This window comes from Hippocampus bargibanti, linkage group LG03 (genome assembly GCF_051943395.1).
Source record: "Hippocampus bargibanti isolate YZ-2025 linkage group LG03, ASM5194339v1, whole genome shotgun sequence".
NCBI lineage: Eukaryota > Metazoa > Chordata > Actinopteri > Syngnathiformes > Syngnathidae > Hippocampus > Hippocampus bargibanti.
In genome coordinates, this window is record NC_142736.1 from 5,661,549 (window position 1) to 5,675,610 (window position 14,062).

The 14,062-nt window shown below is 43.5% G+C and overlaps 1 protein-coding gene across 3 annotated transcripts in view; it reads right to left on the minus strand.

The window, feature by feature from the left end:
- Window positions 1–14,062, minus strand: part of znf536 (zinc finger protein 536) — a 267,191-nt gene that overhangs the window by 99,558 nt on the left and 153,571 nt on the right. The gene's annotated exons all lie outside the window — the stretch shown is intronic.

Consider the following 14,062-nt stretch of genomic DNA (forward strand, 5'->3'; position numbering starts at 1 on the left):
TCCCACTGGATCCATCGCACCCTGCCCACCACCTTTTCCAGCGACTCCCCTCAGGCAGGTGCTACCGATCCATGCACACCAAATCCAGCAGACATTTAAACAGCTTCTTCCGCCAAGCCATTAACTCTTTAAACAGTAACCTAATTAGAACTGTATCGTGCCTCTTTGCAATTTTTTGATGATGATACTAGTGCAGCGTGTTCTACCGGAAACAAATTCCTTGTGTGTTTTACATACTTGGCAATAAAGAAGATTCTGATTCTGATTCTTTGTGATGGTCGTTGATGTAGTTGCCTCTTGATGATATCCAAGTGAAGCTGCCGCGCTTTCTCTGCAATAATACCCTCACTCACACTGTCCCTTGCGAGCTGCTTTTCGTTAATCAAAATCAAATGTTTTTCAACCTCTTTTATTGGCTGAGAACGTTGCTTAGACAACACAGAAACACCCTTAGCAACACATAGTAACTTAACGTACTGGTACTGAGGCGCTAAGTCACACAAACGCACACCTCGTTGCTGTTTCTCGATCATCTCCTTCTTCTGCTTGACTGTCTTTTTCTTTTGTGTCCTCTTCGTCTTAACACTAGCCTGTGGTGGGGTCTTTTTTGGTCCCCAAAAAGCAAAAGTACTCCACTCAATAACAAACCACGTCTGCACTCACAATGAAAAGTGGTGACGAAAACTAGTCCGGCCTGCCAGCGGGGCTCTGCGTATTTCCTGAAAACTAGTTCGTATGCCAAGATTATATTCTCGCAAATTTAATGTTCGTAAAGCGAAAAGTTCGTTAGTTAAAGCATTTGTAAACCAAGGTATCACTGTATTTGATCAGCTCAGAGCCGGTTTACGTTGACGATATTCGACCCGCAAATCACTACGTCACACCGATATGCACCTTGAATGCTTCACAAGAAAACCCCTTTTATAATAATAAAAATACATTTAATTTCTAAGCGCCTTTCAAAACTCTCAAGGACACTTTTCAGTCACAGATTAAGTTTGCCTTTGCTGAAAGCAAAAACGTTCGCTAATTTGCACAACATCCAGCGCCCTCATCAGCCATATATATATATATATATATATATATATATATATATATATATATATATATATATATATATATATATATGTGGTATATCAGAGTCCGATCCAGTGGATTGTGGTCAATTGGATTGGATTGGATTTGCCTTTATTAGTCTCGCAGTGGAGAAATTTACAAATTTATTTAATTTAATTTATATATATATATATATATATATATATATATATATTTTTTTTTAATCTTTTTCTTTTATTTCGCACTGCCGTTTGGCTGATGAGGGCGCTGGATGTTGTGCAAATTAGCGAAGGTGTTTGCTTTCAGCAAAGGCAACACAAACAGGATGCGTTGATGAATGTGTCGCAGTTGTTGTCTTATTCAAGTGACACCTCCGGAAAAATGGCGCTGTTATTCTTTTTATCTTTTATTCTTTATATATATATATATATATATATATATATATATATATATATATATATATATACAGTAAAGTCTCGTTATATCGATATATCGATAGTCCCGGTTATATCGATACTATTTCTATGCACGCACGGAGAAAATTACATGCAAACAGGGTCGGATATATCGAATATAACGAGACTTTACTGTATATACTTTTCGCCTTAAGAACATTAAATTAGCGAGAACGCCAATAAACTTGCCATACAAACTACTTTTCGGCGGACGAACCAAACCACACAATCGAACAGCGCCACGGTGGCTGGCGGACTAGTTTTTGTCAACCCCTTTTTGAGTGCATACATGGTTTGTTATCAAGTGGAGTACCTTTGCTACTATGGGAGCAAAAAAGACCCCACCACAGGCGAGTGCTAAGACAAAGAGGACATTCAATAAAATTACGATCGAGCAGAAGAAGGAGATCATCGAAAAACACCAATGAGGTGTGAGTTTATGTGACTTAGCATACCAGTACGCTAAGTCAACCATCGCTACGTGTGGCTAAGGGTGTTTCTGTGTTGTCTAAGTAACAGTATCAGGCAATAGAAGAGGTTGAAAAACTTAACGAAACTTAATGAAAAGCAGCTAGCAGGGGACAGTGTGAGTCAGGGTATTATCGCCAAGAAAGCACGGCAACTTCACTCGGATATCATCAAAAGGCAACTACATCAACGACCATCACAAAGGTCAATAAAACGACTTGATTATACAGTACAGTTCATTTCATTAATTACAATACAATAGCACATTTATTATACGTAAAATAAGGTATATTTTGTGTAGCTTTAAGGCTTATTTAGTAGAAAATTGTGTTTTATGGGGATCTGGGAACGGATTATTCTCATTTTAATTGTTTCTTTTGGGAAATAAATGTTTGACAGACGAACGTTTGGCCTTACATGCACTTTATGGGAACCAATTAAGTTAGTAAGATGAGATATCACTGTGTAACTCACCAGGTGTGCGTTTGTGTGACTTAGCGTCCCAGTACCAGTATGCTAAGTCGACCATTGCGATTACAGTTAGTACAGCACAGTTGATTTATTTAATTACAATCCAGTAGCACATTCATTATACCTAAAACAAGGTATATTTTGCATAGTTTTATGGTTTATTTGGTAGAAAATTATGTTTTATGGGGACCTGGGATTGGATTATTCTCATTTTTAATGGTTTCGTATGGGAAATTAATGTTTGGAAGACACACTTTTAGCCTTACACAGACTTCATGGGAACTGATTACGTTCGTAACCTGAGGTATCACTACATACAAAGACAGTCATAAGAAAAATGTATAAAGCATGTAAATGGCAATTGCGCCGCATCTTGCAAAACAAACACTTAGCTTTGTCACCACGTCAACTGAAACAACACGATTGGCGCCGAGCTGCCTGGACTGACGCCATCGGCGCGTGAGCGGCTTAAGAGCAGATCTGGAGGCGGCAAGGCGCAGACTCAGCGCCGCAGCCGTCGATTCCAGATAGTCCGGCGAAAGCGCATTCTGCACGCGCCACCTTGCCAGACGCTTTAAGCCGCCGCTCGTCGCCCTGCGTTGGACTCGGCGTGATAAGCCGCTCCCGACGCCGCCTTGAACATTTGTATTTAATACATCTATCCAGGGGAAACAATGACACATCCTTTCGGCCGCCGCTTGCAAATGAATTCGGCTCGGGGAACTAATTAATCCACAAAGGTTTCATGTCTTAATCCCCCAAAGTCAAGGAGGTCATTGTCCTCACAAATGAGGTCAGTGTCGCTCCCGGCGGAAATAAAGAGCACAACATGGCGGCAGGGCGGGAGGAGGCCCGGACGTGACATGATCTGTGCCAGCGCGGGGAATATCTAAGAAGTCGCGCAGGCCGAACGGGATGAGCACCAATTGCTTGGCAGCGGCGGCTGCGAGACCCAGAAGAGGTCCGTCGTCCGGGGATTGACCTGGACGTTGGCCTCCGTCCGGCGGGCGGACATAAAACCGACTCCCCAAAACCCTGTGATTAAGCCTAAACCCAAACCTGCTAACCTTGAGCTTGAACTGACTGGCGGTTGGAGGTTTGGCTGGCGGGGTTGACGGGATCCAGCAGGTGGATCTTTCAAAAGGTCTTTGACGCGACTGTCAACGGGGCGAGTTGGTTCTCTGTGATTAAGCCTTGACCAAAACCTGCGAACCGTAAGCCTGAACTGACCCCTGCCCACCTCTCCCGCCCAACTGGAACCAAAAGCTGACGCAGGGAGGGGTGTTCTACCTGCTTGGGGATATGAAGCCTGCATTAGGCAGGGTAGAACCAAAATTCCAGGAGAACTTGCCATCCTGCGCCAGAATGATCAGCATGTCGCTGGGCAATGGAGTGATTTTGGCTGACGGGGTTGACAGGATCCAGCAAGCCAATCTTTCAAAAGGTCCTTGACGCGACATTCAATGGTCCAAGTTGGAACCCTGTGATTAACCCTTGACCCAAACTGGCTAACCTTAAGCCTGAACTGACCCCTTCCCACCTCAACCGCCAAACTGGAACCCAAGGCTGATGCAGGGAGGTGGTGTCTACCTGCTTGGGGGATATAAAGCCTGCTTTAGGCAGGGCAGAACCAAAATTCCAGGAGCACTTGCCATCCTGTGCCAGAATGATCAGCATGTCGCTGGGCGATGGAGTGGTTTTGGCTCGAGGGGTTGACAGGATCCAGCAGAGGAATCTTTCAAAAGGTCTTTGACGCGACTGTCAATGGTCCGAATCGGAACCCTGTGATGCGGTGGAACGACCAAGCACACAGACAAGGGATACCCCGAAAGAATGTGTCAACACAATCTCAGGCCAACCTCAAGACAGTCAGTTCCTCAAGTCATCCAATCAGAGCTAGGGTGACCCGGCAGGTCTGCCAATCGCCGGTCAGACCAGATGTTCAAAGACGACAACTTGCTACAATCCGACGTATACGGTCAAGCGCTCGATGACGCCGGAGCCCGACGGGTAATCTGTCCTTCAAGGGGAGTTTTCTTGAACCCTTTTATCAACACAGAATGTTCCGGAACAGGCCAGCTGGACTTGAAGCGGACCTCCCGCTGTGCATCAAGTATGCCAGTCACTGTGCATAATGCAGCCCATCGAGAACACCAGACACCGTTCAAATACAATCGGTGGAAGTTCTGCTTTGTCCCCATCAGGAAGTAGACCGGACCGTTTAAGGATCTTGAGGAACGACCCTCAGGTCCAGACAGTCCGTGTTGATTGGGACCTTTAACGCTCATCTGGGCAAAACGCAAGTAGGAATGCGGTTTCAGGAGTGACACCTGGTTGTTTGGATGCCTTCGTGGTTCTCCGCTAGACCCGCGAGGAGCTAGCAGCAGACGGCGGTCTGAAACATGATGACAGTTGTCTTGTTTGCACACTTGAACGCTCTCGCGTTAGCAGAGCGGGAGCTTTAGCGCAGCAAGCCCCCCACCCCCCACCCAGAGAGAGAAAGAGACAACTGGGCTTTGTCCCTCGATCTGTTAGCGCCGCCGCTACACCTGCTCGTCTAATCCTGGCAGGCCCATCGTCTCCGTAGCCGCCTTATGGCTCGGCGAGCCGCACTCAATCGCGGGTTTGTCGGCATTACGTTGATGTCGCCGCGCAAAGCTGAGGAACAGGTGCGGCGGGGTTGGCGAGGGGGTGGGGTGTTCAAACATGTCAGCGGCGATGTGAGAAAGAGCGATGGATTGCGGCGATGGATCGCGGCGATGACAGCGAGCGGCATGAGTCTTCACAAATCAACAACCTGCAGCGGCGGCTATTAAACGTGAGGCGGTGGCGGCGGTTTGGGGGGGAGGACGCTAACTTTAATGGCCCGACTGGGTTTTTAATGAGCGCTGCGCCCCAAACAAAATGAGCTAATTAGTGTTAGCATCTATATATCTCACCCAAAGCCCTGTAAATATCATATATGCAGCGTACTTGGGCGATATTGCAGATTCCAAAGTGATCTTTTGTCAGGATACGTCTCAGTTTGACTTCATAGGTGTGATGTGATGATTTTCAAACTGGAAAATATGCATTTTATTCTTAGAGGGGTCGTGGAAAGGCCTTTATTCATGTAGTCATCAGATTTATGGAATGGTATGAATGGGAGAGGAGTTATTGCTTTCGAAAGTCTGTTGTACCCGTTCCAGAGGACAATGGGACATGGGACAACACGGGACAATTTGACATTTTGATTTAGCAAGCATCATGGCATTTGACATGCTCTATTTGCTTTTGTGGGCCGAATAAAATGATGTAGCGGGCCAGATTTGTAAGGGATTAGCCAGCTAGCTGAGTAGAAAAAGATCTAGCTAGCTTGCTAGCTGCCTTGTTGGCTTGCCAGCTCGGTTTCTAACAAGCTCGACAGAGGAGCATGGAATTTCCCATGTTTGATTTGCTTTGGTGGGCCAAATAAAATAAGGTGGCGTGCCAGAAATGGCCCCCGGACCTTGCCTTGGACACCTGTGATGTAAAGGATTAGCCAGCTCGCTGAATAAGAAAACAGCCATGTAACTAGCTTGCTAGCTAGTTAGCTTTGTAGATGAGAAAGATATTTGATTTGCTTTTGTGGGGCGAATAGAATGAGGTGGTGGGCCAGACTTGGCCTTGACAAACCTTGACTTTGAAAACAGTGATGTAAGGTATTGGCCAGATAGCTGAATAGAAAAAGAGCTAGCTAGCTCACTTGTTGGCCAGCTTGCTAAATAGCAAACTCTGTAGATGAGCAAGAAATTACATGTTTTATTTTGCTTTTGCGGGCCGAATAAATGATTGGTTGGGCCAGATTTGGCCTCCAGGCCTCGACTTCACACCTGTGTCACAGAACGACGGGTTTTTGGGCGCTCGACTGCATCGCTGGCTCGTGATTGTGCTAACTTCCCCGACATGAGTCATTTTCCCAGGCCATGCAACCCCCCTGCCTCCGCAAGCGCAGCGATTATGTCGGTACTGGTTTAAAATCGGGATAACAATGCCCCGCAGAAACACAAGTGAGGCTCAAAGCAATCACTCGCCATTTGCGCCGGAGCCCGTTACCTGTTGTTTGTCACGCCGCCGCCTCGCCGTGACCGCGCCAACCCCACCTACTTTATTTCTTGCGCTAAGCCTATTATAAAATCAATAAACAATTGAGCTCCTCCCCAACCCCTCCCGTCACACTCCTTTTAAATCTTTTTCTCCTCTGTTGATCCTCTGAGGCGACGACCAAGCATGAAGCGAACCGGGAGGGGTGTCGGGGGTGGGGGTCTTTGTTTTCAGGAAAAGTCACGCAAAGTGACAAACTTCAGCTTCGGGTATGTCGCCAGGGCAACGCGCTAGATTCAAACCAGATCAGAAGCATCCGGAAGCGCCTCCTACTGATCAATTAATCTCCATCGAGCGCTGTCGCTAATCAATGTCAGCCCAAAAGTTTGGCCGTCAGATTCTCGTGCCCGGGTCGATTCGTGATGCATTTAAGAGCGATTGAAGCACTTTGCCTCGTTGACGCGATTAGATTTAGGCCGCTTGGAAATCTTGACGCTCCTGAGCCCGCATGCCATCAGTGGGTTTGGATTTTAACAGTTTTTCCCATTTTCTTAAAGGACAACCGACACCATTGTTTTGTTTCCTAACTGACATCAGAAAAACGATTTATAGCATTTAAATACTCAAAACACAGGGGCTGATGTTTTTCTGTCAAATGCAAAACACCAAACACCAAATAACCTTGAAACTGGAGATTTTCAGAAAGTCCCGCCCCCAATTCGTGATGTCACGCCAAGTCGTCTTGCCTTGCTCAAGAAACAAAACAATGGGCTCACGGAGTTCAGATTACGAGAAGATGCTTTCCTGTTACTCATCTTGAATATGATTCAAATAGTTCTGAAGAGGAAAGCATAAATGTTTGCAATCGAATAAAGGAGTCCTCCCATATCAATTTGAGTCGTCAATGAGAGCAATGTAGTGTGCCAGAAAATGCATAAGATGGCGCCCAAGCTCCGTTGGAAATGGGCTGATTTTTCTGCTGGGAATTTGTGTCAGCGAATATCAAATAGTAGTCTTGGTGGAACACACAACGATTCACCATCGCGTTATTTATGTGTTTTTCTTCTAATTTCGCCATCAACACGGATCAACAGTCAGTTGATCAGTGACAATACCTACCTGGACGTCACGGTAGGTATCGTCACTAACTCAAAAACAAGACTTCCTGATCGTTGTACTAAGTTCATCCTGTCTACTTGATATCTAATTTAAAGCAGATTCTTTACTTACAGACAGTATAGGTGTTCAAATACCTGACATGTTTCGGCGTCTCTCTCACTCTACACTCTGACGAAGGCGGACGTAGACGCTGAAAAAATATCAGGTATTTGAACACCTACACTGTCTGTAAGTAAAGAATCTGCTTTAAATTCCTGATACTTCAGTGCGAGTCTTAAAACGTAAAATATAGCGATAATATTTCTAAAATACGCTCAGTAGAAGTCATTTGAAGTGATTTTACAAATTATGGACACAACTTGTCCGGAGGCGTTGGTTGTACACGCCAGTCCGACTTCAACGGACAGTTATGACAGTGTAAAAAATCATTGGCACCGCCCTAGCCACTCTCGAGTGCAAGAACCAAGACAAGAGGCATAAAAGCAAAAGTACTCCACTCACTAACAAACCACGTCTGCACTCAAACAGTGTGACAAAAACTAGTCCGCCAGCCACCATGTGGTTTGATGTGTTTGCCGAAAACTAGGTTGTATGCCAAGATTATATTCTTCCGAATTTAATGTCCGTAAAACAAAAAGTTTGTAAGATAAAGCGTACGTAAGATGTTCGTATCACTGTATATTTCGCAATTTTAAATAGAAGTTTTCGGAAGTTGACCAAAGTAAGCCAGCTTCAAATGCTTTTCATGCCGTGCGTTGAGATGCGAAAGGTTTCCGCCGCGTTCGGAACAAATGTTGGATGACACGTCGTTAAAAAGTTTGTTTGTCGATCTCGTGGCGAGAAAGACGATGACTTTGATGCCCGGTGATGATGGTGACGGCTCTCCAAGAAAAGTCCTTGGGCAAACAAAGGGAGGAAATGAGGAGAAGGCGAGCAAGGGGGGACAGGGAGGATAGTCGCTAGTCACTACTCGGCTTTGCAAAAGACATTCTCATTTGCGACCCCCGCCCCCCCTCACCAAGAAAACTGGGAGCTTTACGTTGTCACCCCCCCCCGTTGAAAGATGAGTTTGACCTGACAGAAGGAATTAAAAGTCTGCTCATGTCACGTGATTTGATGCCTCATCTCAACATCGGCTGTCACGTTGGCTCTTTGCAGATTTTTATCCATCCACTGGAAGGTTATTACATTTCAACAATGTGACAATTAAAAATTCCTCCGTCAACTCCAAAGATGAAAACACCGGCAGACCCCCGCGTGGCGCAATAAAAAGCAAGTTAGCTTGAAAGCCTGGAAAACATTCTCTGCTCATGTAACTTTTTTTTTGCTCCTTGAAAAAGAAATCGCAGCGCATCACGTTGGAACCAGAGTCATTCCATGGAAGGTTTTTTTTCAGAATCAGAATCCTCCTTATTGGCCAAGTACACTGATACCTAGCTAACTATTTGCTATCTACAGTAAAGTCTCGTTATATCGATATCGGATATATCGATAGTCCCGGTTATATGGATACTATTTCTATGCACGCACGGAGAAAATTACATGCAAACAGGGTCGGATATATCGATAGTCCCGGTTATATCGATATTTTTTCGGACTCCCTTGAATATCGATATAACAAGACTTTACTGTATTTGCCATTTATTATCTATTGGCTATCTGTTGTCTGTCTGTCTGGATGGCTATCTAGCTGGCTATCTATTAGCTGTCTGGCTCAAGGGATTGGCTATCTAGCTGACTAGCTATTAGCTATATGGCTATCTATTTAGCTTGCTAGCTAGCTATCTATTAGCTGGCTTGCTCGCTTTCTATTTATTTGAGTTATTCCAGGTTGAGAGAACACTGCCGCTGCTCAGGATCAGAAAAAAACTTCTCCTGCATGTGACTGTAAAGTGACCTTGAGCTTTTTGAAAGGTGCTTAGAAAATAAAAGTATTATTATTATTATTATTATACCTCATCGTCCCAACGCTTTACTTCACAAAATTACACAAGTTTACAAACAACACTTACCAACACATACAATTCGACCATTTCTACGTGTGGCTAAGGGTGTATCCGTGTTGTCTAAGCAATGGTCACAGACAATAGAAGAGGTTGAAAAACTCAGATAAAAATCAGATATCAGCGGACAGTGTGAGTGAGGGTACTATCGCAGAGAAAGCACGGCAACTTCACTCGGATATCATCAAGAGGCAACGACATCAACGACCATCACAAAGGTCAATAAAACGACTTGATTATACAGTACAGTTCATTTCATTAATTACAATACAATTGCAAATTTATTATACATAAAATAAGATATATTTTGTGTAGTGTTCCGTCTTTTTTTTGTAGAAAATTATGTTTTATGGGGACCTGGGAACTGATTATTCTCATTTTAATGGTTTCTTATGGGAAATAAATGTTTGGAAAACAAACTTTTCGCCTTACATACACTTTCTGGGAAACAATTAAGTTTGTAAACTGAGGTACCACTGTAGTTACCAGCACAACTTTAGCTCGCTGACGAAGCTCTTAAAATGAGGAGCGGAATGTCCGACACACTCAAAGAAGTACAGATGACGGCTGAAGAAACATTTTCATCGATGGACCACTACTGCATGACTGAGAGCTTACACAGACGAATAACACATTTATTATACATTAAACATGGTATATTTTGTGTAGTTTTAATGCCTATTTAGTAGAAAATTATGTTTTCTGGGTACCTGGGAACGGATTATTTTCATTTTAATGGTTTCTTATGGGAAATAAATGTTTGGCAAACGAACTTTTCTCCTTACACACATTTTCTGGGAACCAATTAAGTTCATAAGCTGAACGATGAAAAGATTTCTTCAGCCGTCATCTGTACTTCTTTGAAGGTGTCGGATGTTTAACTAAAGTCTTACTGGTATCACCGTATGACACAATTGAGAACATGGCTGCAAAACTCAATGACTAAGCGGTCAAGAACTAGCCCGGAAAACTGTCAAAAGCCCCGCTAGCAGTTTAGCGGTATCGACGACGGCGGATGAGAAGCGATCGGGGAAGAGAAGTCAAAGTTTTGCGGCGATGGCGAGTCAGGGGCCTCGCCACGGCGAAAATGGGAAAAACGTCGGCACGAGGTCTCGGGTTTGCATATTAGCGGCGTTGATGAGCCATCCGAGTTTGCCATTTGCCCGCGTCTTGCGCAGCAGCCATCGCCATATGGCTGCCGGGAGACCACCCCCCCTCACTGCCGCCGACAGCTGGAAGCCTGCTAACTGGGGACAAGGAGGTTTGGCAGCTGGAGAGCTTTGATGCCGCTCGCTCGCTCGCTCTTCTCGCTCTCTCTCTGCCTTGCTTGGAGTCGGACGGGAGGTAAAAAGGGCAGAAAACTAGAGCCGGAAAAAGTTTCATTGCTTTGATGGGAAAAAGGAGGACGGGCATCCTTATACACCATATTATCCGGTGTATAAGGCGTTCTGGAGTATAAGGTGCACCTTCAATGAATGAAAAAAGTTTTCCTAATATAATATATAAATATATAAAAGTTTTCCAAATATAAGGCGCAGCGAAGTATGTCGCACACCCCAATGCTACGTATTTGAGTTATTCAACTGTCTAGCTAAATATCTATGAGTTATCTAGTAGCTAGCTATCTAGCTATCTATTAGTTATCTATTAGCTAGCTAGCTAACTGTGTACCTATTTGAGTTATTCAACTATCGCGCTAACTATCTATGAGTTATGTAATAGCTAGCTAGCTAGCTAACTTTCTCTCTATTTGAGTTACTTCCGGGTGGAGTGAACGCTGGCGCGTGTGGCTGCTGCTGGTCACCCACAGAAAAACGAATTCGGTGACTGTAAAGTGACCTTGAGAGTTTTGAAATGTGCTTAGAAATGAGATGTATTATGATGATGATGATGATGATGATGATGATGATGATGATGATACTAGTGCAGCGTGTTCGACCGGAAACACATTCCTTGTGTGTTCTACATACTTGGCAATAAAGATGATTCTGATTCTGATTCTGATTCTGACTCTGATTCTGATTCTTATTATTATTATTATTATTATTATTATTATTATTATTATTATTATGAATGGTGTCTTTTTTCATATACAAGGCACACGGGACTATAAGGCACACCTTTAATGAATGAAAGAAAAAATTTTATATAATACATACATATATAAAAGTATATGTAGTATAAAATAATAATAATAATAATAATAATAATAATAGTTATTATTATTATTATTATTATTATTATTATTATTGTTATTATGAATGGGGTATTTTCAAACCTTTTCCATATATGGTATAAGGTGCACCAGACTATGCAGGTGCACCTTCAATGAATGAAAAACGTTTTCCAAAAATAATATATGAATATATCAAAGTTTTTCAATGTATAAGGACCTTATACACCGGTGCACCTGCACCGGTGTATCAGGCACCCCCCCAACGAATGGTGTATTTAATTTTTTTTTCCATAAATAGGGTGCACCAGACTATATATAATATCTATAATATAAAGAGAAAAACGTTTTCCAGTGTATAAGGCGCACCGGAGTATAAGGTGCACCCCCAATGATATGGTCTATTTTCAAAGTGTTTTGATATACAAGGTGATATACGGGACTATCAGGCGCAACTTAATGGAATGAAAACAGTTCTCCAAATATAATATAGAAATAGACAAATATTTTCTGGTGTATAAGGCGCAGCGGAGTATAAGACGCACCCCCAATGAATGGTGTATTTTCAAACTGCTTCCAAATATAAGGCACATTGGACTATAAGGTGCACCTTCAATGAATGAAATAACACTGACTAAATATAATATATCAATATATCAATGTTTTCCAAATATAAGATGCATTGTAGTATAAGGCGCAGGCCAATGAATGGTGTATTTTCAATATTTTCCATATATAAGGCCCACCTTCAATGAATGAAAACAAGTTTTCCCAATATAAAATATGAATATATCAACGTTTTTGGATGTATAAGGTGCACCGGAGTATAAGACGCGCCCCCAATGAATGGTGTCTTTTCAAACTTTTTCCATGTATAAAACGCACCAGACTATCAGGAAAACAGTTTTTCAAATGTAATATCTATAATATAAACAGACAAACGTTGTTCGATGTATAAGGCGCACCGGAGTATTAAGCACACCCCCAAAGAATGGTGTATTTTATTTTTTTCCCCATATATAAGGTGCACCAGACTATAAGGTGCACCTTAAATGAGGGAAAAAAGTTTTCCAAATATAATATCAATCAAATATAATCGCTATAATATAAAGTGACAAGAGTTTGCAAATGTATAAGGCGCACCTGAGTATAAGATGCACCCCCAACGAATGGTGTATTTTCAAACTTTTTCCATACATAGGGTGCAGCAGACTATAAGGTGCACCATCAACGAGGGAAAAAAAGTTTTTTGAATATAATATGCAAATACATCATTTTCCAAATATAAGGTGCAGTGGAGTATAAGGTGCACTTCCTTTGCTTAAAATTTCGATTTCTGGTTGGAAATCGTCATTTTTGCCTGAAACCAACTCCACGTTGACTGGGAAAGTCAAATTGTCACCGAAAAATCATCCGTGGGAGAGTCAAAATGCCAGAAAACCGCCAAATGTTTTTAGAAAACCGATTTGTTCGAAAACCAAAACAGCACTTCACATTAAAATCAATGTAATACATTTTAAGCTGTTCCAAGTCTAGAAAACAAACATTTTAAAACACTTTTTATCTATTTTATAGCATGCCGGCGTCTGTTAGCATCGTTTCCGGGACAGTAAACGTGAGGCTGAGGCAAACCCCAACTGCTTGGGAAAACAAATGTGATTTGGTGCTATGGTAGCAACGCGGTGAGAGCCCCCCCTCCCCCGGCAACCTTTAGGGACCTTTCCCGCCTTCCCTCGCTCCTTCCGATTACCCTCCGTCGCCGCCTGCTGTCAAGTGGAGCGTCGAGGATGGAGGGACGGGGGGGTGAGGGAGCGTTTGGCTGGAGCGCGGGGCGAGCAGCTGGCCGCGGCTAACGGGGAATGATAATGACCGCTCGCCGCACAACAATGGCGCGCTCAGCCGCCCGGAAAATTGCGTTCATCAGTGAGGCTCTGCTCACTTACTAATTGACATTGCCAAATATTTTAAGAACAATTGGAATGTGGCGGCGGAGGCGGCGGGCGAGGTGGCGGAGGAGGCGGTTGGGGGGGAGGAGGGGGAGAAAGATCTTAATCCCTGGACTTAATTCCTCCCTCGCTGGCTTTCTTTCCATCTCTCGTCTTTGTGATGAGGAGATAGCGAGCGAGCTAGCGACATTTTTCATGTCACATTTGTCATGTCAGGGCCCTGATGTTGACACAAAAGACTTTTATGTGACCTGTCAAAGGCCTCAAGAGGAGGAGGAGGGGGAGGGGGGAGGATAGGGGGGTGAGGAA